The following is a 25,999-nucleotide window of genomic DNA, read 5'->3' as shown; positions in this document are numbered from 1 at the left end:
ATTTTACAAAATTGCAGGCCTCCTATTTTCCTTGATTAGAAACTGAGATTTTTGGCATTCTCTGCTGTTAACATTTTGGGCAAAAATACTGTATTTTAATTTATCATATTTAACTCAGCTGAATTTTTAGACTCTGGAGCTCCAGAATATTGCACTTTTGTGTGTGTGTGTGTTTGACTACAAATGCATACATCACTAAATAAATATTTTACTTGGTTTCTGTTGAATCCATGTAAGTGTAGTGGAAAGAAAAGAAACGGTAGAATTTTTGCTCAGCCCCTAGAAACCAGTTTTACATATTCAGGGAAAAAGATGATTCACTGTATATATTTCTACTCCATCATATTGACACACCTAGAGCCTGGTTGCTTTTTCACATTCCACAGCATCCTTATACACCAAAAAGCAGAACATCTAAATAATCTACCCTCATTTTCTTTAGGAAAAAAAGTGAAGGGATCATTATGTTTCATTTTAAAATCTTCAACTTTCCATTTTCTGCCTTGTTCCAGAGCAAGTGTTTTATAAATAATTAAAAGCAAGGACTTTGAATCTGCCAGATAAAGGATCAAATCTGGGTTCTTTCCTTTATTGAGTAACCTTGGAAAATACAAACAATGTTTCTGAACTTCATTTTTATTAACTGTAAAATCACAATTATAAAAACAGTATCATAAAATTATGTTTCTGAACTTCATTTTTATTAACTGTAAAATCACAATTACAAAAACAGTATCATAAAATTATTATTAATATTTAGTAAATTCATATACATCATTTGGCATAGAGTCGGCACTCAACAAATGATAACTCATTATTATTATTTATGACATCCCGTGTGATTTATTTTTTAAACAATTTCTTCTCCCTCTCTCTGAAAGTTACAACCATTTTATGAATCTTTCATCACTGTGGAAAACTATGTTCTTTTACTTTACTGAAGCCTCCAAATCCATTAGCCAAATGGTTTCATTGCTTTTCTTTTCCATTTAAACTTATATTCAACATAACTTTTGGAACTAACAGCCAAGAGATGGAATGGATATGTTTAAGGGAGGAAACAAAATTTTTCCTCTACCTATCTTTGGTTCAATGACTGGGTCTTGCACATTTGATTGACAAGTTGAGGGAGCAGCAATATGGCTATGTGCACAGCGCCTGCCTCCTCCACAAGGAAGACCAAAAGTATTGCCTGACTGGATAATCGTACATTAAATGTAGTCTCTAAAAGAGAACTCTGGAATTCAGCAAAGCAGTGATGAAGAGCCTCTCAGGGATGGAAATAAAGAGAAGCAAAGCAGCCAACTCACTTGGAACCAGCGTGGAAGTAGGAGAAACTCCCTGGTGTAGGGACAAAAATAAGCAAAAGATCCCCAGCTGTCAACATTGCCACTGCTGACTCTTGCAATCCTAGCCACGGGAAAGCTTCTTGTCCTTTGCGGGCCCTGAGACTAACATTGAGAATTGCCTGGAATCCACTCAATGGTGTTGTTTCAGAGAGGCAGTTCATACTGCATTCCACCCCTTACCACCCCAAGATCCAAGCAGTTGTAGCATGGTGCCAATTTGGAAGCTCTGACCCCAGCAAATTACATCCTGTCCTGGTTCTGAGATGCCTCCGCGTCTCCACATCCCTGGAGCTTCACTGACATTTCCTCACACCCACGCAAAGGGCTGCTGTATCATAATGCTGATTGGATCCAGTGATTTGACCTATTGACCAGATCCCTAGCACTGTAGCCCACACAGAGAGGAACAGGTGGCACAGCACACGAAAGAGGCTGCCCTAGGACAAAGGAGCTGGAGAATAGGCTACTCAGAGCCTGAGAACTGCCTTCCATGGGCCGTTGCCACTGATAGCAGCCATCCCCCAGCAGCAGGGCCATCTACCTGCATGTAACTTCGGGGAGTCTGGATGCTGGTCCATCTGGACATCTTTCTGCAGCCTAGTGTTGACCCAACCAGCCCACCACCACTGCCACTGTCATCCAGGGGGCTGGCTATAGGACTGTTCTCCCCAGCACCACTGCTGCCCACCACCACTGTTGTGCTGTGCCCATGTGCATGGCCTAGGGACCTGAGGACAGGGTGGCCCTGCCCACTGCCATCAATGCACCTACTTGCACCATCTGGGGGCCTGGGGAATGACCCACCATACCTGCCCCCACAGGCACCCATGCTTATTGGGTCTGGGGGTCTAAGGAGAGGTCTGCCCCACCCGCCACTATCCCCAGGCATTAATGCACTGTCTGGGGGTCTGGGGGTTGACCCATCCTACCAGATTCAGCCTGTACCCATGCACATGACCAGAGTAACTGAGGACAGGCTCAATTTTGCCCATTGCAACCCCTGCCAGTGCCTGTGTGTGTTGTCCAGGAGCCTGGGGATCAAACTACCTTATATCACTGCCTCTGGTGCTGTGTGTACCACTGTAGGAACCTGAAGACAGGTCTTCCCTACTGGTCACTGCTGGCACACACAGGTGCCCTCTGAGTGAGGATGGGCCTATCCAGATTGCTTCTGTCACCTTCACTGGCATCCATGTGAAGGTGTCATCTGGAAGCCTGGGAATTGGTTTTGCTTAGCTTGCCACTGCCACCGCTGTGCATGCATATGCCACTTAAGGGCCCAAGGGTTGGCCTGCAAGCCCTCACTCCCTTTGCCCATGCAACACATGCCATCCAGTGACCTGAGAACCCACCTGATCACTTATCCCACCACTGCCACTGCCAACACTTAAGCAAGTGACCTGGGGGGCCCAAAGATCAGCCTGCCCAAACCACCATCACTGGTGCTTATGTATGCAGCACAAGAGCCAAAGGACCAGCAAGAGAGGCCTTCCACCTCCACCACAGATGCCCAAGGACCAGCCTACTTAGTGTACCCATCCCCAGCAAATCCTCTCCAGAGCCTTCTAATAACTGAAACGTAAGCCACTGAAGAGCTCACAAACATACTGACACTGATTACAGCCAAAGAAATCATAAGGAGACTACACTACTATTTCCATCCAGAATCAAAGCCAAAGCATCCTACCAATCAAAACACATCAACAGGAAAAAGTCTTTCTCAAGGAAAGCCAATCCATAAAATTGGAAGAGGTGATTGTTACAACAGATGTGCAGATATCAATATAAAAACACAAAAAAAGGAAAAAGAAAGAAAATACGATGCCTCAAAAGGAAAACAATAATTATCTAGCAAGTTTCCCATGCAAAGGAAATCTATGAAACGGTTGTAAAAGAATTCAAAACAATGCTATTAAATATAGTCAGTGAGGGAGTCACTTCCAAGATGGCTGAATATGAACAGCTCCAGTTTGCACCGCCCAGCGAGATCGACGCAAAAGATGGGTGATTTCTGCATTTCCAACTGAGGTACCTGGTTCATCTCACTGGGACTGGTTGGACAGTGGGTGCAACCCAGGAGGGTGAGCTGAAGCAGGGTGGGACATTGCCTCACCCAGGAAGCGCAAAGGGTCAGGAGATTTCCCTTTCCTAGCCAAGGGAAGCCGTGACTGACTGTATCTGGAGAAACAGTTCACACCTGACCAAATACTGTGCTATTCCCTGAGTCTTAGCAACCAGCAGACCAGGAGATACCCTCCCGTGCCTGGCTCAGTGGGTCCCATGCCCAGGGAGACTTGCTCACTGCTAGTGGAGCAGTCTGAGATCCACCTGCCATGCTGCAGCTGGATGGAGGAAGAGGTGTCTGCCATTGCTGAGGCTTGAGTAGCTCAAGGTGTAAACAAAGAGGCCTGGAAGCATGAACTGGGCAGAGCCAACTGCAGCTCAGCAAGGCCTACTGCCTCTATAGATTCCACCTCTGGGGGCAGGGCATAGTAAAACAAAAGGCAGCCGACAGCTTCTGCAAACTTAAATGTCCCTGTCTGACAGCTCTGAAGAGAGCAGTGGTTCTCTCAGCACTGCATTCGAGCTCTGAGAATGGACAGACTGCCTCCTCAAGTAGGTCCATGAACCCCGTATAGACTGACTGGGAAACACCTCCCAGTAGGGGCCGACAGACACCTCAAACAGGCAGATGCCCCTCTGGGACGAAGCTTCCAGAGGAAGGATCAGGCAGCGATATTTGCTGGTCTGCAGCCTCTGCTGGTGATACCCAGGCAAACAGGATCTGGCATATACCTCCAGCAAACTCCAATAAACCTGCAGCTGAGGGGTCTGACTGTTAGAAGGAAAACTAACAAACAGAAAGGAATAGCATCAACATCAACAAAAAGGACATCCACACTAAAATCCCATCTGTAGGTCACCAACATCAAAGACCAAAGGTAGATAAAACCACAAAGATGGTGAGAAAAGAGAGCAGAGAAGCTGAAAATTCCGAAAAACAGAGCACCTCTTCTCCTCCAAAGGATTGCAGCTCGCGGTCAGCAAGGGAGCAAGACTGGATGGAGAATGAGTTTGACGAGTTGACAGAAGTAGGCTTCAGAAGGTTGGTAATAACAAACTTCTCCAAGCTAAAGAAGCATGTTCAAACCCATGGCAAGGAAGCCAAAAACCCAAAAACCTTGAAAAAAAGATTAGAAGAATGGCTAAATAGAATAAACAGTGTAGAGAAGACCTTAAATGACCTGATGGAGCTGAAAACCATGGCATGAGAACTTCGTGATGCATGCACAAGCTTCAATAGCCAATTTGATCAAGTAGAAGAAAGGATAACAGTGATTGAAGATCAGATTAATGAAATAAAATGAGAAAACAAGATTAGGGAAAAAAGAGTGAAAAGAAACAAACAAAGCTTCCAAGAAATATGGGACTACGTGAAAAGACCAAATATATGTTTGATTGGTATACCAGAAAGTGACGGGGAGAATGGAACCAAGTTAGAAAACACTCTTCAGGATACTATCCAGGAGAACGCCCCTAACCTAGCAAGGCAGGCCAATATTCAAATTCAAGAAATACAGAGAACACCACAAAGGTACTCCTGAAGAAGGGCAACCCCAAGACACATAATTGTCAGATTCACCAAGGTTGAAATGAAGGAAAAAATGTTAAGGGCAGCCAGAGAGAAAGGTCGGGTTACCCACAAAGGGAAGCCCATGAGACTAACAGCAGAAACCCTACAAGCCAGAAGAGAGTGTGGGCCAACATTCAACATTCTCAAAGAAAAGAATTTTCAACTCAGAATCTCATATCCAGCCAAAATAAGCTTCATAAGTGAAGAAGAAATAAAATCCTTTACAGACAAGAAAATGCCAAGAAATTTTGTCACCACCAGGCCTGTCTTACAAGAGCTCCTGAAGGAAGCACTAAACATGGAAAGGAAGAACTGGTACCAGCCACTGCAAAAAAATGCCAAATTGTAAAGAGCATCAACAGTATGAAGAAACTGCATCAATTAATAGGCAAAATAACTGGCTGACATCATAATGGGGATCAGATTCAAACATAACAATGTTAACCTTAATGTAAATGAGCTAAATGCCCCAATTAAAAGACACAGACTGGAAAATTGGATAAAGATTCAAGACCCATCAATGTGCTATAGTCAGGAGATGCATCTCATGGGCAAAGACGCATACAAGTTCAAAATAAAGAGATGGAGGAAGATCTACCAAGCAAATGGAAAGCAAAACAACAACAAGAACAACAGAAACTCAGGGGCTGCAATCCTAGTCTCTGATAAAACAGACTTTAAACCAACAAAGATCAAAAGAGACACAGAAGGCTGCTACATAATGATAAAACAATCAATTGAACAAGAAAAGCTAACTATCCTAAATATATTTACACCCAATACAGCAGCACCCAGATTCATAAAGCAAGTCCTTAGAGACCTACAAAGAGATTTAGACTCCAACACAATAATGGGAGACTTTAACACCCCACTGTCAATATTAGACAGATCAACAAGAGAGAAGGTTATCAATGATATTCAGGACTTGAACTCAGCTTCTGGACCAAGAGGACCTAATAGACATCTGCAGAACTCTATACCCCAAATCAACAGAATATCCATTCTTCTCAGCACCACATCGCACTTATTCTAAAACTGACCACACAAGTGGTAGTAAAACACTCCTCAGCAAATGTAAAAGAACAGAAATCACAACAAATTGTCTCTCAGACCACAGTGCAATCAAATTAGAACTCAGGAATAATAAACTCACTTAAAACCACACAACTACATGGAAACTGACCAACCTGCTCCTGAGTGACTACTGATTACATAACAAAATGAAGGCAGAAATAAAGATGTTCTTTGAAACCAATGAGAACAAAGACAAAAGGTACCAAAATCTCTGGGACACATGTAAAGCAGTGTGTTGAGGGAAATTTCTAGCACTAAATGCCCACAAGAGAAAGCAGAAAAGATCTAAAATTGACAACCTAACATCACAATAAAAGAACTAGAGAAGCAAGAGCAAACAAATTCGAAAGCTAGCAGAAGGCAAGAAATAACTAAGATCAGAGCAGAACTGAAGGATATGGAGAAAAAAAAACCTTCAAAAATCAATGAATCCAGGAACTTGTTTTTTGAAAAGATCAACAAAATATATAGAGTGCTAGCAAGCCTAATAAAGAATAAAAGAGAGAAGAATCAAATAGACACAATAAAAAATTATAAAGGTATATCACCACTGATCCCACAGAAATACAAACTCCCATGAGAGAATACTATAAAAACCTCTATGCAAATAAACTAGAAAATCTAGAAGAAATGGATAAATCCCTGGACACATACACCTACCAAGGCTAAACCAGGAAGAAGTTGAATCTCTGAATAGACCAATAAGAGGCTCTGAAATTGAGGCAATAATTAATAGCCTACCAATAAAAAAAAGTCCAGGACCAGACAGATTCACTGCTGAATTCTACCAGAGCTACAAAGAGGAGATGGTACCATTCCTTCTGAAACAATTTCAATGAACAGAAACAGAGGGAATCCTCCCTAACTCATGTTATGAGGCCAACATTATCCTGATACCAAAGCCTGGCACAGACACACAAAAAAAGAGAATTTGAGGCCAATAACCATGATTAACATTGATGTGAAAATCCTCAATAAAATACTGGCAAACTGAATCCAGCAGCATATGAAAAAGCGTATCCACCACGATCAAGTTGACTTCATCCCTGGGATGCAAGGCTGGTTCAACATACACAAATCAATAAACGTAATCCATCACATAAACAGACCCGATGACAAAAACCACATGATAATCTCAATAGATGCAGAAAGGCCTTCGATAAAATTCAACACCCCTTCATACTAAAAACTCTCAATAAACTAGGTATTGTGGAATGTATCTCAAAATAATAAGAGCTATTTATGACAAACCCACAGCCAATATCATACTGAATGGGCAAAACCTGGAAGCATTCCCTTTGAAAACTGGTACAAGACAAGGATGCCTTCTCTCACCACTCCTATTCAACATAGTGTTGGAACTTCTGGCTAGGGCAATCAGACAAGAGACAGAAATGAAGTGTATTCAATTAGGAAAAGAAGAAGTCAAAATGTCTCTGTTGGCAGATGACATGATTATATATTTAGAAAACCCTAATGTTTCAGCCCAAAATCTCCTTAAGCTGATAAGCAACTTCAGCAAATTCTCAGGATACAAAATCGATGTTCAAAAATCAGAAGCATTCCTATACACCAATAACAGACAAAGAGCAAAATCATGAGGGAACTCCCATTCACAATTACTACAAAGAGAATAAAATACCAAGGAATCCAACTTACAAAGGATGTGAAGGACCTCTTAAAGGAGAACTACAAACCACTGCTCAACAAAATAAAAGAGGACACAAACAAATTGAAGAAAATTTTATGCTTATGGATAGGAAGAATCAATATCATGAAAATGGCCATACTACCCAAAGTAATTTATAGATTCAATGCTATCCCCATCAAGCTACCAATGACTTTCTTCACAGAATTGGAAAAAAACACTTTAAAGTTCATATGGAACCAAAAAAGAGCCTGTGTTGCCACGTCAATCCTAAGCTAAAAGAAAAAAGCTGGAGGCATCACGCTACCTGACTTCAAACTATACTACAAGCCTACAGTAACCAAAACAGCACGTTACTGGTACCAAAACAGATATATAGAACAATGGAACAGAGGCCTCAGAAATAACACCACACATCTACAACCATCTGACTGACAAACCTGACAAAAACATGAAATGGGGAAAGGATTCCATATTTAATAAATGGTGCTGGGATAACTGGCTAACTATATGCAGAAAGCTGACACTGGATCCCTTCCTCACACGGTATACAAAAATTAAGTCAAGATGGATTAAATACTTAAAAGTTAGACCTAAAACCATAAAAACCCTAGAAGAAAACCTAGGCAATACCATTCAGGACATAGTCATAGGCAAAGACTTCATGACTAAAACACCAAACGCGATGGCAACAAAAGCCAAAATAGACAAATGGGATCTAATTAGACTAAAGAGCTTCTGCACAGCAAAATAAACTATCATCAGAGTGAACAGGCAACCTACAGAACGGGAGAAAATTTTTGCAATCTACCCATCTGACAAATGGCTAATACCCAGAATCTTCAAAGAACACAAACAAATTTACAAAAAACAAACAAACAAGCAAACAAACAGAAAAACAATTCCATCAAAAAGTGGCAAAGGATATGAACAGACACTTCTCAAAAGAAGACATTTATGCAGACAACTGACATATGCAAAAATGTTCATCATTACTGGTTATCAGAGAAATGCAAATCAAAACCACAATGAGATACCATCTCATGCCAGTTAGAAGGGCGATCATTAAAAAGTCAGGAGACAACAGATGTTGGAGAGAATGTGGAGAAATAAGAGTGGTTTTACACTGTTGATGTGAGCGTAAATTAGTTCAACCACTGTGGAAGACAGTGCAGTGGTTCCTTAGGATCTGGAACTAGAAATACCTTTTGACCCACCAATCCCATTACTGTGCATATACCCAAAGGATTGTAAATCATTCTACAATAAAGACACATGCACACATAAGTATATTGCAACACTACTCACAATAGCAAAGACTTGGAACCAACCCAAATGTCCATCAATGATAGACTGGATTAAGAAAATGTGGTACACATACACCATGGAATACTTTGCAGCCATAAAAATTGATGAGTTCATGTCCTTTGCAGGGACATGGAGGAAGCTGGAAACTATCATTCTAAGCAAACTATCACAAGGACAGAAAACCAAACCTCGTATGTTCTCACTCATAAGTGGGTGTTGAACAATGAGAACACATGGACACAGGGCGGGGAACATCACACACCAGGGCCAGTCAGGGGTGGAGGCCTGGGGGAAGGATAGCATTAGGAGAGGTACCTAATGTAAATGATGAGTTGATGGGTGCAGCAAACCAACATGGCACATGTACACTTATGCAACAAACATCCACATTGTGCACATGTACCCTAGAACTTAAAGTATAATAAAAAATTTAAAAAATAAAAAAAAAAAATACAGTGAGATATAAGAAGAAACAAATACTGAAGAATTCAATGAAAGAAATAAAAATATAATCCAGAGCTTCAACAATGAACTAGATCAAGCAGGAGAAAGAACTTCTGAATTTGAAATAACTCAGCAGAAAAACAAAGAAACAAACAAAAGCATTCAGGAAAAAAATAATAAAGAAAGCCTATGTGACTTGTGAGACACCATAAAATGACCAAATATTTGAATTTAGGGAATTCCAGAAGGAGAAGAGATTGGCAAAAGCATAGCAAACCTATTTCATAAAATAACAGCTGAAAACTTCCCAAATCTTTTGAGATTATAGACATCCAGCTATAGAATTAAAAACAGCAAAAGTGTGAAGTCACATATAAGAAAATCGCTATTAAAGTACCAACAGATTTATCAGCAGAAAACTTACAGTGCAGGAGATAATGGAATGCTATATTTCAAAGTGCTGAAAGAAAAAAAAAATTGTCAATCAAGAATACCATACCCAGAAAAGCTATCCTTCAAAAATAAAGGAGAAATATAATCTTTACCAGACAATAATAAAAAGGAGGGAATTCATTATCACTAAAACAGCCATACAAGAAATTCATAAGGAATTCCTACATCTGGAAGCCAAACCACAAATCTACCATCATGAAAAAAGGAGAAAATATAAAACTCATTTGTAGAGCAGACACACAAATGAGAAAGAGAAAGGTGTCAAAAGTTACCACTACAGAAAACCACCAAACTGCAGTTATTTTCACAGAATTAGAAAAAACAATCCTGCAATACATATGATACATAAAATACCCTTACTAGCCAAAGTAATTCTGCCGAAAATGAACAACGTTGGAGGCATAACACTATGTAACTTCAAAACGTATTACAAAGCCATGGTAACCAAAATAGGATAGTGCTGGCCAAAAAAAAAAAAAAAAAAAAAAAACCAAAAAACAAAACAACAACAACAACAACAACAAACAGATACATAGACCAATGGATTAGAAAGAGCACCCAGAAATAAATCCACATATTTACAGACAATGCATTTTCAACAAAGGAGCCAAGAATATACACTGGGAAAAGGACTGTGTCTTCAATAAATGGTACAGGGAAAATTGGATATCCGTATGCAGAAGAATAAAACAAGTCTCCTGCAGGGAGATCCCCCTGAAACTATTGCTACAGAATAAAAGATGAAATGCTCCTGATTGTTGTAAATACAAAATTGTATGCAGGACTGTGTAAAGACAATGCCAGGTTGGACTGCCAGAATGAGCCAACAGCATATGATGTGCTTTCCCCTGAAGAGAGCCTATGAATGAACATGCAGTCAGGGAGGTTTCACATCACCAAGATTCCTATCCCAGAAAAGCAGATGTTCATAGCTCTGGGAATGGAATGCGACCCTTGTGGAGAGCCTATAAATGGATGCATGAGGGGTGCCTGTTCATATGGATAAGATAGGGCTATAAATGCCCTCATCTTGCCACAGCTCTTCTAGGCCTATTTAGGTTTAAGGCATACTCCCTTCTGAGAATTTCTGGTCTAACCAGTTGTCTAGCTTCGTGTCCTGTTTCTATGGATTGTTTGTAATCAGCTTTTGCTGCACTGTTACTGCTGATTAATATCTTGCTAATCATAGGTTATGGAAAGTCTGTGTTTCTGTTTTAAGGCTCTGTTAGAAATTACTGATGCACACGCTATATTGTAAATTCTTATCTCTGTATACTGTACTTCTGCATACAGATGTTATATTAAAGAATTACTTCATCCCCATGTGACCATCTCACCTCATAATCAAATGACCCTGAGTCCCTCACTAACTTACCCCCGCCCTCACTAAACTTAATAATAAATGCTGGCATATCCAGTGCATTGGTGGCATCGCAGGACCAGAAGGCGGTGACACCCCTGGACCCAGCTTTCACTATCTTGTGTGTGTCTTTTATTTCTTGACCTGTTGATCCACCTGGGAACAAAGAAAGAGCCCTGTTGCACTGTGGACTGTTGGCCAGATCCCGCAATAGTCCCTTATCTCTCACTATATGCAAAAATCTGCTCAAAATATCAGACCCCAAACTATGAAACTACTGGAAGAAAACTGTGGAAAAACACTTCAGAACATTGATCTGGGTGAAGACATTTTTTAGTAAGATCTCAAAAACAGAGTCAACTAAAGAAAAAATAAACAAATTAAAAAGTTTTTTCATATCAAAACTAACAGTCAGCAGAGGAAAGAGACAACTTGTTGAATGGGAGAAAGTATTTGCAAGCTATCCATTCAATAAGGGACTAATATCCAAAATATACAAAGAATAGAGACAACTGAATAGAAAAACATTCCAAAAATTGGACAAAGCCCATGTGAATACACATTTTTCAGAAGATGTACAAATGGCCAAAAGATATATAAAAAAATGTTCAGTATCACTAACCATCATGGAAATGCAAACCAAAACCCTAATGAGATATCATTTCTCTCCAGTTAAAATGACTATTACCAAAAAGACAGACAATAACAGATGTTGCCAAGAATATCAAGTAAAGGGAACTCATACATTGTTGGTGAGAATGAGAATTAGTATGGGCATTATGAAGAAAAGTTTGGAGGTTTCTCAAAAAACTAAAAGTAAACAATCATATCATCCAGCAATCTCAGTACTGGGTATTTCTCCAAAGGGAGAGAATTAGTAAATCAAAAGGTTACCTGTACCTCCATATTTATTGCAGCATTATTCACAATAGCCAAGGTATAGAATCAATTTATGTCCATTACCAGTTAAATGGATAAAGAAAATGTGGCATATGTACACAATTACATACTATTCAGCCATTAAAAAGAATAAAATCCAATCATTTGCCACAATATGAATGGAACTGGAAGTCATATTATTGAGTTAACCCAGGTACAGAAAGACAAATATCATATATTCTCACTCATATATACAGGAGCTAAATATTTGATCCCATGGAGGTGGAGTAGAAGAGCTTCCAGTGGCTGAGTAGGGCCAGGGAGAATGAAGAGCAGGTACATAATGTGCAAAAACATACAACCAGATAGATGGAATATGTTCTAGTGTTCAAAAGTACAGTACTGTGACTACAGTTAACAACAATTTATTGTCTATTTCAATATATCTAGAAGAGAAAATTTGAATTGTTCTCAACTCAAATATATGGTAAATGCTTGAGGTGATGGATATCCTACATACCCTAGTTTGCTCATTACACATTGTATGCATGTATCAAAATGTCATTGTATCCCATAAATATGTACAATCGTGTATCAATTAAAAAATTTTTAAATTAGATTGGCCAAAAAGATAATAACAGGAGAAAAACAGACAAAAGTTTATTAACACATACATTGTGCATATACATGAGAACATTCAGTGATGAGTAACTCCATGGCGAGTTTAGAACTTGAACTTATATAGCATCTTGGCAAAGAACAATAATTTGTACAAAAGTGACAAGGAAAAGAAGACAACTTGGAGCTTCCAGGTGTGGCAAATTGTGGGAAGGTAAATATTTTGGGGAGCCAATGTTAGACAAGGACTGGTTAGTAAGGTTTTTTATATAGATTCTTCTATATGTTCCTCTGTATGCCATCTTTTGGCTGATAAGCATCTAGAGTTGCCTCTAGCAGTTAACTTCATCTTTCCTGGTAGAGAGTGATGAGAAGATACCTTTACAAATTTATGTATTGCTTTTGGCACAAAGGGGAAGGCAGAGAAGTTTTTTCTGTATCAGCTTCCTCTTAATTGCCTGTAGCTCAAAATAAATCTTATGTCAAAGTAGTGTATTTTTGGATGCCATATTCTGTTACATTTTACACATGAATAAACACAAAATTTGTGTTTATTTTCAAATATATATTCTAGCCTAGCTACAGGGCATAGTACAGTGCTTTGTAGGTACTAAATGTGCAATAAAGAGGTATTGAGTAAATGAATGCATAGTATTTCATTATTTCTTTATTTAACCTCTACTTCTGCCCCATCTGTAGAAAGAGAATGTTCCTTCATTTGACTTGAAATAATAAAATTTGGGTTAGCAAGCATTGAAACCCGTGCATTTTCAACACATCTATACTGGGTCAATCAATATTGTAAAAAGGAGAGCATGAATTTGAAAGCTCAGTCATATCATCTGTGAGTGGGGTGAACTCTAAACTTTTTTCAGCTTCAGTGAAATTGTGATGTTATGGTTATATTTGTCTGACAAGATTAGTGTGAAGATTAAATGAGATAGTGTAGTTAAGCAGCCCTTGCTAAATGATAAACATGTACTAACTTTTACTGCTATTGAAAAAGTAATAATAGGAGATAAAACTTTCAAATCAAGTACTCATAATAGCATGAAGATTCTTCAAAATGGAGGAGAATGAAAAGTTCAGGAAGAATCTATAATGTCTAAAAATGAAGGCTACTTTAACATGTTATGACAGTTTTATAAAGGGAATATAATTGAAGCATTACAAAGTAAGAGGCAGATATTTTCATACCAATATGAAGTATTCTGAAGGCAAGTTAAGTGACAAAAATGAAACAGAATTGTATGTGTGATATATGATCTTTTTTTGAGATGGATCTATGTCTGTTTGTAAATATATGTTTACTTGCATATGCATGCTTTGAAGAATGTGTAAGCAATTGATTATATATATATATATAAAATATATTTTATTCTGGGCAAAAACGTGGTCGATTAGAAAAGGAGGAATGAATAAGAATTTCTTTTACTATATATTTTGAACGTGTACACTGTTGTCTAGTGGTTAGCTACACATAATGCTGAATAACAAACCACTCCTAAATTTAATGGCTTAAATCAATGATCATTTATTCTATTTCAGGTACCTCTGGTTTGGCTGCAGTTCAATTGATCTAAGCTGGGCAGAGTTAGGCTTGAGTCCAAGATTCAGGTTGGGTTTAAATATATTCCCCGTGTTTTTTATTTTTCATAGACTTCCAGGCTAGCCAGCACATTATCTGCCTATGGTGATGCCAGAAACATGAATCAATACCTCATCATGCCAGTATGCTTCAGGTGTTTGCTTGTGTCACACCAGTAAATATTTATCTGATTAAAGCAAGTGACATGACAAAGCCTAAAATTTCAGAGATTTAATCTACTCACCATAACATAAAATAAAGTTACATGGCCAAAATCAGCACCTGTTGGGAGGAGAAATGTAGTTCTACTCTCAATCACGTGGACGAGGAAATGATTAGTATCCTAAGCAATCAACCACCATATTTATGACTGCGTTACCTACTCAAAATATATATAAAGGAGAATTCACAAGAAAACAAAACAAAAGGGGTGGTAAAGTGTGCATCTATAGGTTAAGCACAAGAAAGATAATACACCTAATGGCAGCAGTACCAGAATAAAGATTCATTATGTAGTTTTTCCAGAGATGAGGAAAGCATATTATTGAACAAACTCACCATATATGGACATTATCCAAGTATCGAGGATAATCTAAAGAGAAAATTTAAAAAGATGGGATGTTAACTTTGAAGATCCACTGTTTTCTTCCTTTGATCTTACAGAGAAAATTAACTCTCACTAATACACAGCTACAGAATGATTTTTGTCCTTATTTCTTTAGCATATCATTTATTATGTAAACCATTTTCAGCCTGTTTTTTGTAGGGAGTTCATTTATTTATTTCATGTTTCTATAGTTGGACATTGTTCTAATGTCCAAATTTGCATTTGTTTATTCCTGTTCTGTTTGCAATTAAAAACAAAGTAAGAGCAATAGAGACCTCTGTAGTTTTCAGACAAGTTTGTGTTATTTCTCTTCCACTGTGTATTTATTAGTCTTTATTAAAGATTAAACAAATGATGGATTCATTTCAAAGGTACGTTGATTTTCAGTATTTTAAAGTTTATATATTAGAATTGAAAAATCAGTCAATTACATCAATGCCATTATAGTATTTACCACCAGTCTGGGAAATTTGTTTTTCCTGAAGGGAGTTTGAACAAATTTTCTCCTGAAACCATGTTATGCTGAAGGAGCTCTCTCCTCTGTAGCAACTCTATCAGAGGGGACAGAAAATTACTTTGTTTAAAGATCCAGAATAGGACACATGAGGCTAATCTTTGCTCTACCTTGACCAAGTTGCTTAGGTTATCTTTACTGCAGCCTCGTCTGCTAAATGAAGATAAGAAACTTTCTGTCCCTTCCTTAATTTTATATAAAATTATTTTTTAAATGTGGTACCTCCAGAAGGGAGTCCATATGGCAAGCACTTTACCACAGTAGATGACCCAGATTTAAAGCGTTAAATAGATAAGTAGAAGAGAAAAGGTACACCATGCTACCCATGGTCGAGCACAAATTTGTTGGCAAAATCTGGTGGCCATATGGCCTTCTGTAAAGCTGTCAAAAGTATTAGTAGAAGATAAGAAAGAGCCACTATGCCCATGATATAGGCACAAATCATTCAAAACCTGTTTGACCACATACACAGAAAGGACGAAAGAATAAATAGACTACCTTTTGGAGTTTGAATACACTAGATCCAATTTTAAAAATACACTGGATTCAATACACTAGAACCAATCTGTAGTCCCTCAATATATCTGCCTATTCCCATATAAGCCAACAAGAGGAAAATAGTCACCTGCAATGGAAATTTACAGGAGGGATGTATCAAATACAAATTTTATCAGAGAGAGTTCAGAGGCAAGGAAGATTTTATTCAGGACTATTGCAATAGAGGGGAGAGATTGAACTCAACTCTGCGGAAACAAAAGACAGGAGGGTTTTAAGCAATAGGTGATCTGGTAGAAAAATCCTGGAAAATTTTAGTGGGAGGTTGATCAATCTGTTTAGGCTGTGTTTGCTAATTATACTTTGTGGAAGTTAGGTTCCTACCCTCCTACTGAGACTAGGAGATGGGTATTATCTTTCTTGATCATTGCATTTCAAAGGAATGGCTTGAAGAAAGTCCTTCAGAAAGACATTCCTGCTTTGTAAAATTGTCAAGAGTCTGGGAGAAGATTTACATCTCAAAGAAGCAGAGGTAGAATTAATAATTACAAGTTTTGTGAAGTAGATGCTCTAAAAAAGCAGATCAGGGCCCTATAATCAGGAACAAAAAAACTCCTCCACAAAGTTCAGACAGGCTAAAGAGAATATTAAGGCTGCTTTGGTCAGATGATAGGGTTAGTTAGATTAATAAAATAAGATGGAAGAAATCAAGGAGGACTGAGGGTAAAGAACGGAATTAACTCATTTGTTTATTTATTTATTAATTTTATTTTTTATTATACTTTAAGTTCTGGGGTAAATGTGCACAATGTGCAGGTTTGATACATAGGTATACATGTGCCATGTTGGTTTGCTGCACCCATCAACTTATCATTTACATTAGGGATTTCTCCTAATGATATCCCTCCCCCAGGCCCCCATCCCCTGACAGACCCTGATGTGTGATGTTCCCCCGCCCTGTGTCCAGGTGATCTCATTGTTCAATTCCCACCTATGAGTGAGAACATGTGGTGTTTGGTTTTCTCTCCTTGTGATAGTTTACTGAGAATGATGGTTTCCAGCTTCATCCATGTTCCTGCATAGGACATGCACTCATCCTTTTTTATGGCTGCATAGTATTCCATGGTGTATATGTGCCACATTTTCTTAATCCAGTCTATCATTGATGGACATTTGGGTTAGTTCCAAGTCTTTGCTATTGTGAATAGTGCTGCAATAAACATACATATGCATGTGTCTTTCTAGTAGCATCATTTATAATCCCTGGGTTATACCCAGTAATGGGATTACTCTGTCAAACGGTAATTCTAGTTCTAGATCCTTGAGGAATTTCCACACTGTCTTCCACAATGGTTGAACTAATTTACACTCCCACTGACAGTGTAAAAGCATTCCTATTTCTCCACATCCTCTCCAGCATCTGTTGTTTCCTGACTTTTTAATGATTGTCATTCTAACTGGCACGAGATGGTATCTCATTGTGGATTTGATTTGCATTTCTCTGATGACCAGTGGTGATGAGCATTTTTACATGTGTCTGTTGGCATCACAGATGTCTTCTTTTGAGAAGTGTCTGTTCATATCATTTGCCCACTATTTGATGGGGTTGTTTGTTGTTTTCTTGTAAAAATTTCTTTGAGTTCTTTGTAGATTCTGGATATTAGCCATTTGTCAGATTGGTAGATTGCAAAAATTTTCTCCCATTCTGTTGGTTGCCTGTTCACTGTGATGATAGTTTCTTTTACTGTGCAGAAGCTCTTTAGTTTAATTAGATCCCATTTGTCTATTTTGGCTTTTGTTGCCATTGCTTTTGGTGTTTTATACGTGAAGTCCTTCCCCATGCCTATGTCCTGAATGGTATTGCCTAGGTTTTCTTTTAGGGTTTTTATGGTTTTAGGTCTAACATTTAAGTCTTTAATCCATCTTGACTTAATTTTTGTATAAGGTGTAAGGAAAGGATCCAGTTTCAGCTTTCTACATATAGCTAGCCAGTTTTCCCAGCACCACTTATTAAATAGGGAATCCTTTCCCCATTTCTTGTTTTTGTCAGGTTAGTCAAAGATCAGATGGTTGTAGATGTGTGGTGTTATTTTTGAGGCCTCTGTTCTGTTCTGTTGTTCTATATATCTGTTTTGGTACTAGTACCATATTGTTTTGGTTACTGTGGCATTGTAGTGTAGTTTGCAGTCAGGTAGCGTGATGCCTCCAGCTTTGTTCTTTTGGCTTAGGATTGTCTTGGCAACGCAGGCTCCTTTTTGGTTCCATATGAACTTTAAAGTAGTTTTTTCCAATTCTGTGAAGAAAGTCATTGGTGGCTTGATGGGGATGGCATTGGATATATAAATTACTTTGGGCAGTATGGCCATTTTCACAATATTGATTCTTCCTAGCCATGAGCATGGAATATTCTTCCATTTGTTTGTGTCCTCTTTTATTTCATAGAGCAGTGGTTTGTAGTTCCCCTTGAAGAATTCCTTCACATCCCTTGTAATTTGGATTCCTAGGTATTTTATTCTCTTTGTAGCTATTGTGAATGGGAGTTCCCTCATGATTTTGCTCTTTGTTTGTCTGTTATTGGTGTATAGGAATGCTTGTGATTTTTGCACTTGATTTTGTATCCTGAGACTTTGCTGAAGTTGCTTATCAGCTTAAGGAGATTTTGGGCTGAGATGATGGGGTTTTCTAAAGATACAATCATGTCATCTGCCAACAGGGACAATTTGACTTTCTATTTTCCTAATTGAATACCCTTCATTTCTTTCTCCTGCCTGATTGCCCTGGCCAGAACTTCCAACCCTATGTTGAATAGGAGTGGTGAGAGAGGGCATCCCTGTCTTGTGCCAGTTTTCAAAGGGAATGCTTTCAGTTTTTGCCCATTCAATATGATATTGGCTGTGGGTTTGTCATAAATAGCTCTTCTTATTTTGAGATACATTCCATCAATACCTAGTTTATTGAGAGTCTTTAGCATGAAGGGCTGTTGAATTTTGTTGAAGGCCTTTTCTGCATCTGTTGAGATTATCATGTGGTTTCTGTCATTGGTTCTGTTTATGTGATGGATTACGTTTATTGATTTTCATATGTTGAACCAGCCTTGCATCCGAGGGATGAAGCCGACTTTATCATAGTGGATAAGCTTTTTGATGGACTGCTGGATTTGGTTTGCCAGTATTTTATTAAGGATTTTTGCATTGATGTTCATCAGGGATATTGGTCTAAAATTCTCTTTTTTTGTGTGTCTCTGCCAGGCTTTGGTATCAGGACAGTGTTGGCCTCATAACATGAGTTAGGGAGGATTCCCTTTTTTTCTATTAATTTGAATAATTTCAGAAGACATGGTACCAGCTCCTCTTTATACCTCTGGTAGAATTCGGCTGTTAATCCATCTGTTCCTGAACTTTTTTTGGTTGTTGGGCTATTAATTATTGCCTCTATTTCAGAGCCTGTTATTGGTCTATTCAGAGACTCAAATTCTTCCTGGTTTAGTCTTGAAAGGGTGTATGTGTCCAGGATTTTATCCATTTCTTCTAGATTTTCTAGTTTATTTGCATGGAAGTGTTTATAGTATTCTCTCATGGTAGTTTGTATTTCTGTGGGATTGGTGGTGATATCCTCTTTATCATTTTTTATTTTGTCTATTTGATTCTTCTCTCTTTTATTCTTTATTAGTCTTGCTAGCACTCTATCTATTTTGTTGATCTTGTCAAAAAACCAGCTCCTGGTTTCACTGATTTTTTGAAGGATTTTTATGTCTCTATCTCTTTTAGTTCTGCTCTGATCTTAGTTATTTCTTGCCTTCTGCTAGCTTTTGAATTTGTTTGCTCTTGCTTCTCTAGTTCTTTTAATTGTAATGTTAGGTTGTCGATTTTACATCTTTCCTGCTTTTACTTGTGGGCATTTAGTGCTATAAATTTCCCTTGACACTCTGCTTTAAATGTGTTCCAGATATTTTGGTACATTGTGTCTTTGTTCTCATTGGTTTCAAAGAACATCCTTATTTCTGCCTTTGTTTCATTATTTACTCTGTATTCTTTTAGGAGCAACTTGTTCAGTTTCCATGTAGTTGTGTGGTTTTGAGAGAGTTTATTAATCCTGAGTTCTAATTTGATTGCACTGTGGTCTGAGAGACAGTTTGTTGTGATTTCTGTTCTTTTATATTTGCTGAGGAATGCTTTACTTCAAATTGTGTGGTCAATTTTAGAATAAGTATGATGTGGTGCTGAGAAGAATGAATATTCTGTTGATTTGTGGTGGAGAGTTCTGTAGATGTCTCTTAGGTCTGCTTGTTGCAGAGCTGAGTTCAGGTCCTGGATATCCTTGTTAACCTTTTGTCTTGTTTATCTGTCTAATATGGACGGTGGGGTGTTAAAGTCTCCCATTATTATTGTGTGGGAGTCTAAGTCGCTTTGTAGGTCTCTAAGGACTTGCTTTATGAATCTGGGTGCTCCTGTATTGGGTTCATATATATTTAAGATAGTTAGCTCTTCTTGTTGAATTAGTCACTTTACCATTATGTAATGGCCTTCTTTGTCTCTTTTGATCTTTGTTGGTCTAAAGTCTCTTTTATCAGAGACTAGGATTGCAACCTCTGCTTTTTTTGCTTTCCATTTGCTTGGTAAATCTTCCTCCATCTCTTTATTTTGAGCCTATGTGCATCTTTGCATGTGAGATTGTTCTCCTGAACATAGCACACTGATGGGTCTTGACTCCTTATCCAATTTCCCAGTCTGTGTCTTTTAATTGGGGCATTTAGCCCATTTACATTTAAGGTTAATAATATTATGTGTGAATTTTATCCTATTATTATGATGTTCACTGGTTATTTTGCCTGTTAATTGATGCAGTTTCTTCCTAGCATTGGCAGTCTTTACAATCTGGCATGTTTTTGCAATGGCTGGTATTGGTTGTTTCTTTCCATGTTTAGTGCTTCCTTCCAGAGCCCTTTTAAGGCAGGCCTGGTGGTGACAGAATCTCTCAGTATTTGCTTGCCTTTAAAGGATTTTATTTATCCTTCACTTATGAAGCTTAGTCTGGCTGGATATGAAATTATGGGTTGAAAATTCTTTTCTTTAAGGATGTTGAATATTGGCCCCCACTCTCTTCTGGCTTGTAGGGTTTCTCCTGATAGAGCCCCTGTAAGTCTGAAGGGCTTTCCTTTGTGGGTAACTCGACCTTTCTCTCTGGCTGCTCTTAACACTTTTTCCTTCATTTCCACCTTAGTGAATCTGACAATCATGTGTCTTGGCATTGATCTTCTTGAGGAGTATCTTTGTGGTGTTCTCTGTATTTCCTGAATTTGAATGTTGGCCTACCTAACTAGGTTGGGGAAGTTCTTCTGGACAATATCCTGAAGAGTGTTTTCCAACTTGGTTCCATTCTCCCCACTGTTTTCATGTACACCACTCAAACGTAGATTTGGTCTTTTCCCATAGTCCCATATTTCTTGGAGGCTTTGTTCGTTTCTTTTCACTTTTTTTCTCTAACCTTGTTTTCTCACTTTATTTCATAAATTTTATCTTCAATCACTGATACCCTTTCTTCCACTTGATTGAATCGGCTATTGAAGCTTGTGCATGTGTCACAAAGTTCTCGTGCCACGGTTTTCAGCTCCATCAGGTCATTTAAGGTCTTCTCTACACTGTTTATAGTAGTTAGCCATTCATCTAATCCTTTTTCAAGGTTTTTAGCTTCCTTGCAATGTGTTCAAACATCCTTCTTTGGCTCAGAGAAGTTTGTTATTACTGACCTTCTGAAGCATACTTCTGTCAACTCTTCAAAGTCATTCTCTGTCCAACTTTGTTCCATTGCTGGTCAGGAGCTGCAATCCTTTGGATGAGAATAAGTGCTCTGATTTTTAGAATTTTCAGCTTTTCTGCTCTGGTTTCTCTCCATCTTTGTGGTTTTTATCTACCTTTGGTCTTTGATGTTGATGACCTACAGAAGGTGTTTTCTTGTAGATGTCCTTTTTGTTGATGTTGATGCTATTCCTTTCTGTTTGTTAGTTTTCCTCCTAACAGTCAGGTCCCTCAGCTGCAGGTCTGTTGGAGTTTACTGGAGTTCCACTCCAGACCCTGTTTGCCAGGGTATCACCAGTGGAGGCTGCCCAACAGCAAATATTGCAGAACAGCAAATATTGCTGCCTGATCCTTCTTCTGGAAGCTTTGTCCCAGAGGGGCAGCTGCCTATAAGAGGTGTCTGTCAGCTCCAACTGGCAGGTGTCTCCCAGTTCAGCTACACGGGGCTCAGGGACCCACTTGAGGCAGCAGTCTGTCTGTCCTCAGAGCTCAAATGCCCTGCTGGGAGAATGACTACTCTCTTCAGAGCTGTCAGACAGGGACATTTAAGTCTGCAGAAGTTGCCTGCTTTTTTGTTCTGCTATGCCCTGCCCGCAGAGTTGGAGTGTAGAGGCAGTTGGCCTTGTTGAGCTGCAGTGGGCTCTGCCCAGTTCGACCTTCCAGCTGCTTTGTTTACCTACTGAAGCCTTGGCAATGGCATATGCTCCTCCCCCTGCCAGGCTGCCACCTCGCAGATTGAACTCAGACTGCCGTACTAGCAGTGAGCAAGACTCCGTGAGTGTGGAACCCGCTGAGCCAGGAACTGGAGAGAATCACCTCGTCTGTCGGTTGCTAAGACTTTGGGAAAAGCACCATATTTGGGTGAGAGTGCCCTGTTTTTCCAGGTAGTCTGTCACGGCATCCCTTTGCTAGGAAAGGGAAATCCCCGAACCCCTTGTGCTTCCCAGGTGGGATGACGCCCTGCCCTGCTTCAGCTCACCCTCTGTGGGCTGCACCCACTGTCCAACCAGTCCCAGTGAGATGAACCAAGTACCTCAGTTGGAAACGCAGAAATCACCTTTCTTCTGCATTGATCACACTGGGAGCTGTAGACTGGCGCTGTTCCTGTTTGGCCATCTTGAAACACCCAGCAAAACTCATTTGGTTTTTGAAATTCATTCTGTGAAATAAGATTTCAATAAAATTACTCAAAGCTTAATTTGCTATATGCATGTGTCATGCATTATAAAATACAATTTGTTAAAGGAGAAGTGGTTCTCGTCTTCTGGGACTTTACTTAGTAAAAAATGTGATACATGTAAACACACACACACACACCCCATACACCCTTATAACTTTAAAACCAGGTAAAACTGAATAAGAATTCTCCCACAAAATGATATAGAAGCAAAAAGAATAATGGTATTCAAGATGACTTCATGAGGGTGGGTAGATTTTGTATAAAACTGATTTGAATTTGGTGGTAAAAGTGTAGGTTAGAGTTTCCAAAAGAACTAAATTAAATTCTACAAATATTTTTAAGGATAAAATTTTTAAAAGAAAAATTTTGAATGCAATTTTATAAATTAAGTATCTATGTCAGGCATGGTGGCTCATGCCTGTAATCCCAGCACTTTGGGAGGCCGAAGCAGGTGGATCAACTCAGTTCGGGAGTTTGAGACCAGCCTGACCAACATAGAGGAACCCTGTCTCTACCAAAAATACAAAATTAGCCAGATGTGGTGGCACATGCCTGTAATCCCAGCTACTCAGGATGCTGAGGCAGGAGAATCACTTGATCCCAGGAGGCGGAGGTTGCAGTGAGCCGAGATCGCGCCATTGCATTCCAGCCTGGGCAACAAGAGCAAAACTCCATCTCAAAAAAAAAAAAAAAGTGTCTTTGGGGAAAATTTGTTTTAGTATCATCTTTTGATTTATTTATTTTTAAAACTTCTTTGGAGTACCACATGTGTTACGCATCTGTTACCCATTGTGGATTCAAAGATAAATACTACATACCCCCTCAAAGTACTCATGGGTGCAAGTGATAACAGGTAAATGAACAAAAAATTACAAGAGAAAATAGTAGTTGTTTTGATAATGGTAAAAATCATAAGTAGTAACACATAAAAGGAGAGATCAAATGCCTTTGTATTACAGAAAGCTTCAAAGAAGTTAAAGCATTCAGAGGAGGACAAAAGTGATTTTGTAGCACTGTGCTGACAAAGCAAAATAGCTAAGGATGAAATTCTGTTACTTCTCCATCCTAACCCATCCTGTGGCTTTCCATCGTATTTAAATTTTTAAAAATTAATTTTGTTGGTCTGCAAGTTCTCTATTTCTCCAACGTCCTACTATAACTCTTTTCTTCCATGCTACAAATTTCAAATTCACTGGCCTGCCCTCAGTTTCTAGAATGTGTCAACATATGCTCCTGTCTGCTTTCTACACAACTGGATTCATCTCATCCCTCCTCTCACCTGATTCATATCATAACCCCATAGGTATCTTTCCAGAACATCTTACCCAGGTATCTCCATCACTCGTTATTCTCAGTAACAACAAAGTAACTTCTCTGTTCAACTTATCATTTACTTTTATTTCAGAATTTTAACTATTAATTATTCCCTCTTCTGAAAGAGGACAGTAAAGAAATTTCATGAATAAATAAATATACAGCTTTGTCTGGTGCCCACAGGGGAAACAAAAATAGGAAGCAAAGTATTGAATATAGCATAATAACATTTGTGCTTATATTTGTGAAAAACAAAACAAAACAAAACAAAACTGGAAGGCCAAAATGAAAACTAATAAAAATGTTTGTTTATACAGGTGGCAGGGAACAGAGGGAGAGGATAAGAATGAAAGTGAGATGTTTCTGAGCATATGTTCTTATTAATTCTGACTTAAGACACGCAAGATTTGTATATATTAAAAATAAATTACATAAAAGTGCAAGTGTTAAAAATTCAGATCAAACTAAAACAAATGAACATATCAAGTTGGTGATTAACCACACAGGCAAAAATTAATAATTTCAACATGATTCAGAACATAGTATTGTGGCAGTACATCCTTAAAGGGGATAGGTACAAAGGAAACCTAAGGCAAACCTTTATTCAGTTTTATTGCTCTAGTTAAGATACCACTATGGTTATTTAAATGTTATTTTACGTGTTGTAGAATAAAGCAAATAAAAGTTTGTATTTTTAGAATTTTTCTTGTAGGAGAAAGGAGTTAAAATTATAAAATTTTAAAAAGTTAAGGAAAAACTATAATATTGAATTTAATGTTAAGCATAAACTCATAGTTTGTTGCTGTTGTTGTTAAAAAATTTTCCCCATCTCTGTCCACTGAAAATGCCTAGAAGCAATGACAACTCAGTAGCTCTCAGCACTTACCTGTACACATCATGTTCTCTAAATATTATTTCTTACTAAAAGTAATCAGGGCTGCTTGGAAAAATAACTTGTTTTGGGTCTAGGGCAGGATATGCACAAAAAGATTGTAGAATAGTTTGCTGTGTTAGAAGTCAAGAAAGCTATCATAAGCTAATGTTGTTATGCCGAAAAATCACAGTGACAACTCTAAGGGGATCTTGCTGCCAAAGATGTAATCATTTAAGAATCAAAAATAATAATAATTGTAATTAATTTTAATAATAATAAGTGGCAACTATTAATTATATATTTTATATCCACATAGCTAAAAATAATTTCCAAAAATATAAAAAACCGAAAATGGTAAATCTTTTTATCATTATTGAGGATAGTGAGTACATTAGTTACTTTACTCAGAAGATCAGTAATGAAGAAAAAACATTAAATGTTTTCCTCTTTTTTTCTCTAAGAAGTGTATTTTAACTGACAGAATAACCTTGTTTGATAAAAAAGTCCTTTTTTATATGTGAATTCAAGTTAATATTAATACATCTATGGGAAACACAGAAAGTCACCATTTTGCCACCACTACTTAATGATTATATTAAGCAAGAATAATAAACTACTTAAGAAAAACATTTTTGTAAAAAGTTGATAGGGGATGCTTACTCTCAAAGATGGTAAGTTTCAGCCCAAGGATTATTTACTGATTTCAAGATTTAAACCAACACCAACCAACCAACCAACCAATAATGAGTTAACAATGGAGGGAACAAGCTGCCACTTCCTGAAACAACTGGCCAATCACTAATAATGTGACAGCCAGACACTATGTGTCTCAATATGATGCAATACGTTACCTAGAAGACCACCT

At 38.2% G+C, this 25,999-nt stretch overlaps 1 long non-coding RNA gene across 1 annotated transcript in view; it reads right to left on the bottom strand.

The window, feature by feature from the left end:
- The window catches only part of LOC112132625 (uncharacterized), a 74,863-nt gene extending 48,880 nt beyond the window's left edge, over positions 1 to 25,983 (bottom strand). Inside the window, exons 1-3 of the long non-coding RNA XR_008523661.2 lie at positions 25,795 to 25,983; positions 22,800 to 22,925; positions 14,914 to 14,947 (exon numbers count right to left, since the gene is read on the bottom strand). This is a non-coding gene — a long non-coding RNA (uncharacterized LOC112132625). The remainder of the gene's footprint in view (positions 1 to 14,913; positions 14,948 to 22,799; positions 22,926 to 25,794) is intronic.
- Between the last annotated feature and the right edge of the window lie 16 nt (positions 25,984 to 25,999).

The sequence above is a fragment of the Pongo abelii genome, chromosome 2 (genome assembly GCF_028885655.2).
Source record: "Pongo abelii isolate AG06213 chromosome 2, NHGRI_mPonAbe1-v2.0_pri, whole genome shotgun sequence".
Lineage (NCBI taxonomy): Eukaryota > Metazoa > Chordata > Mammalia > Primates > Hominidae > Pongo > Pongo abelii.
Note: the sequence above shows the minus strand (reverse complement) of the source record. Positions and strands in the feature narration are given on the sequence as shown.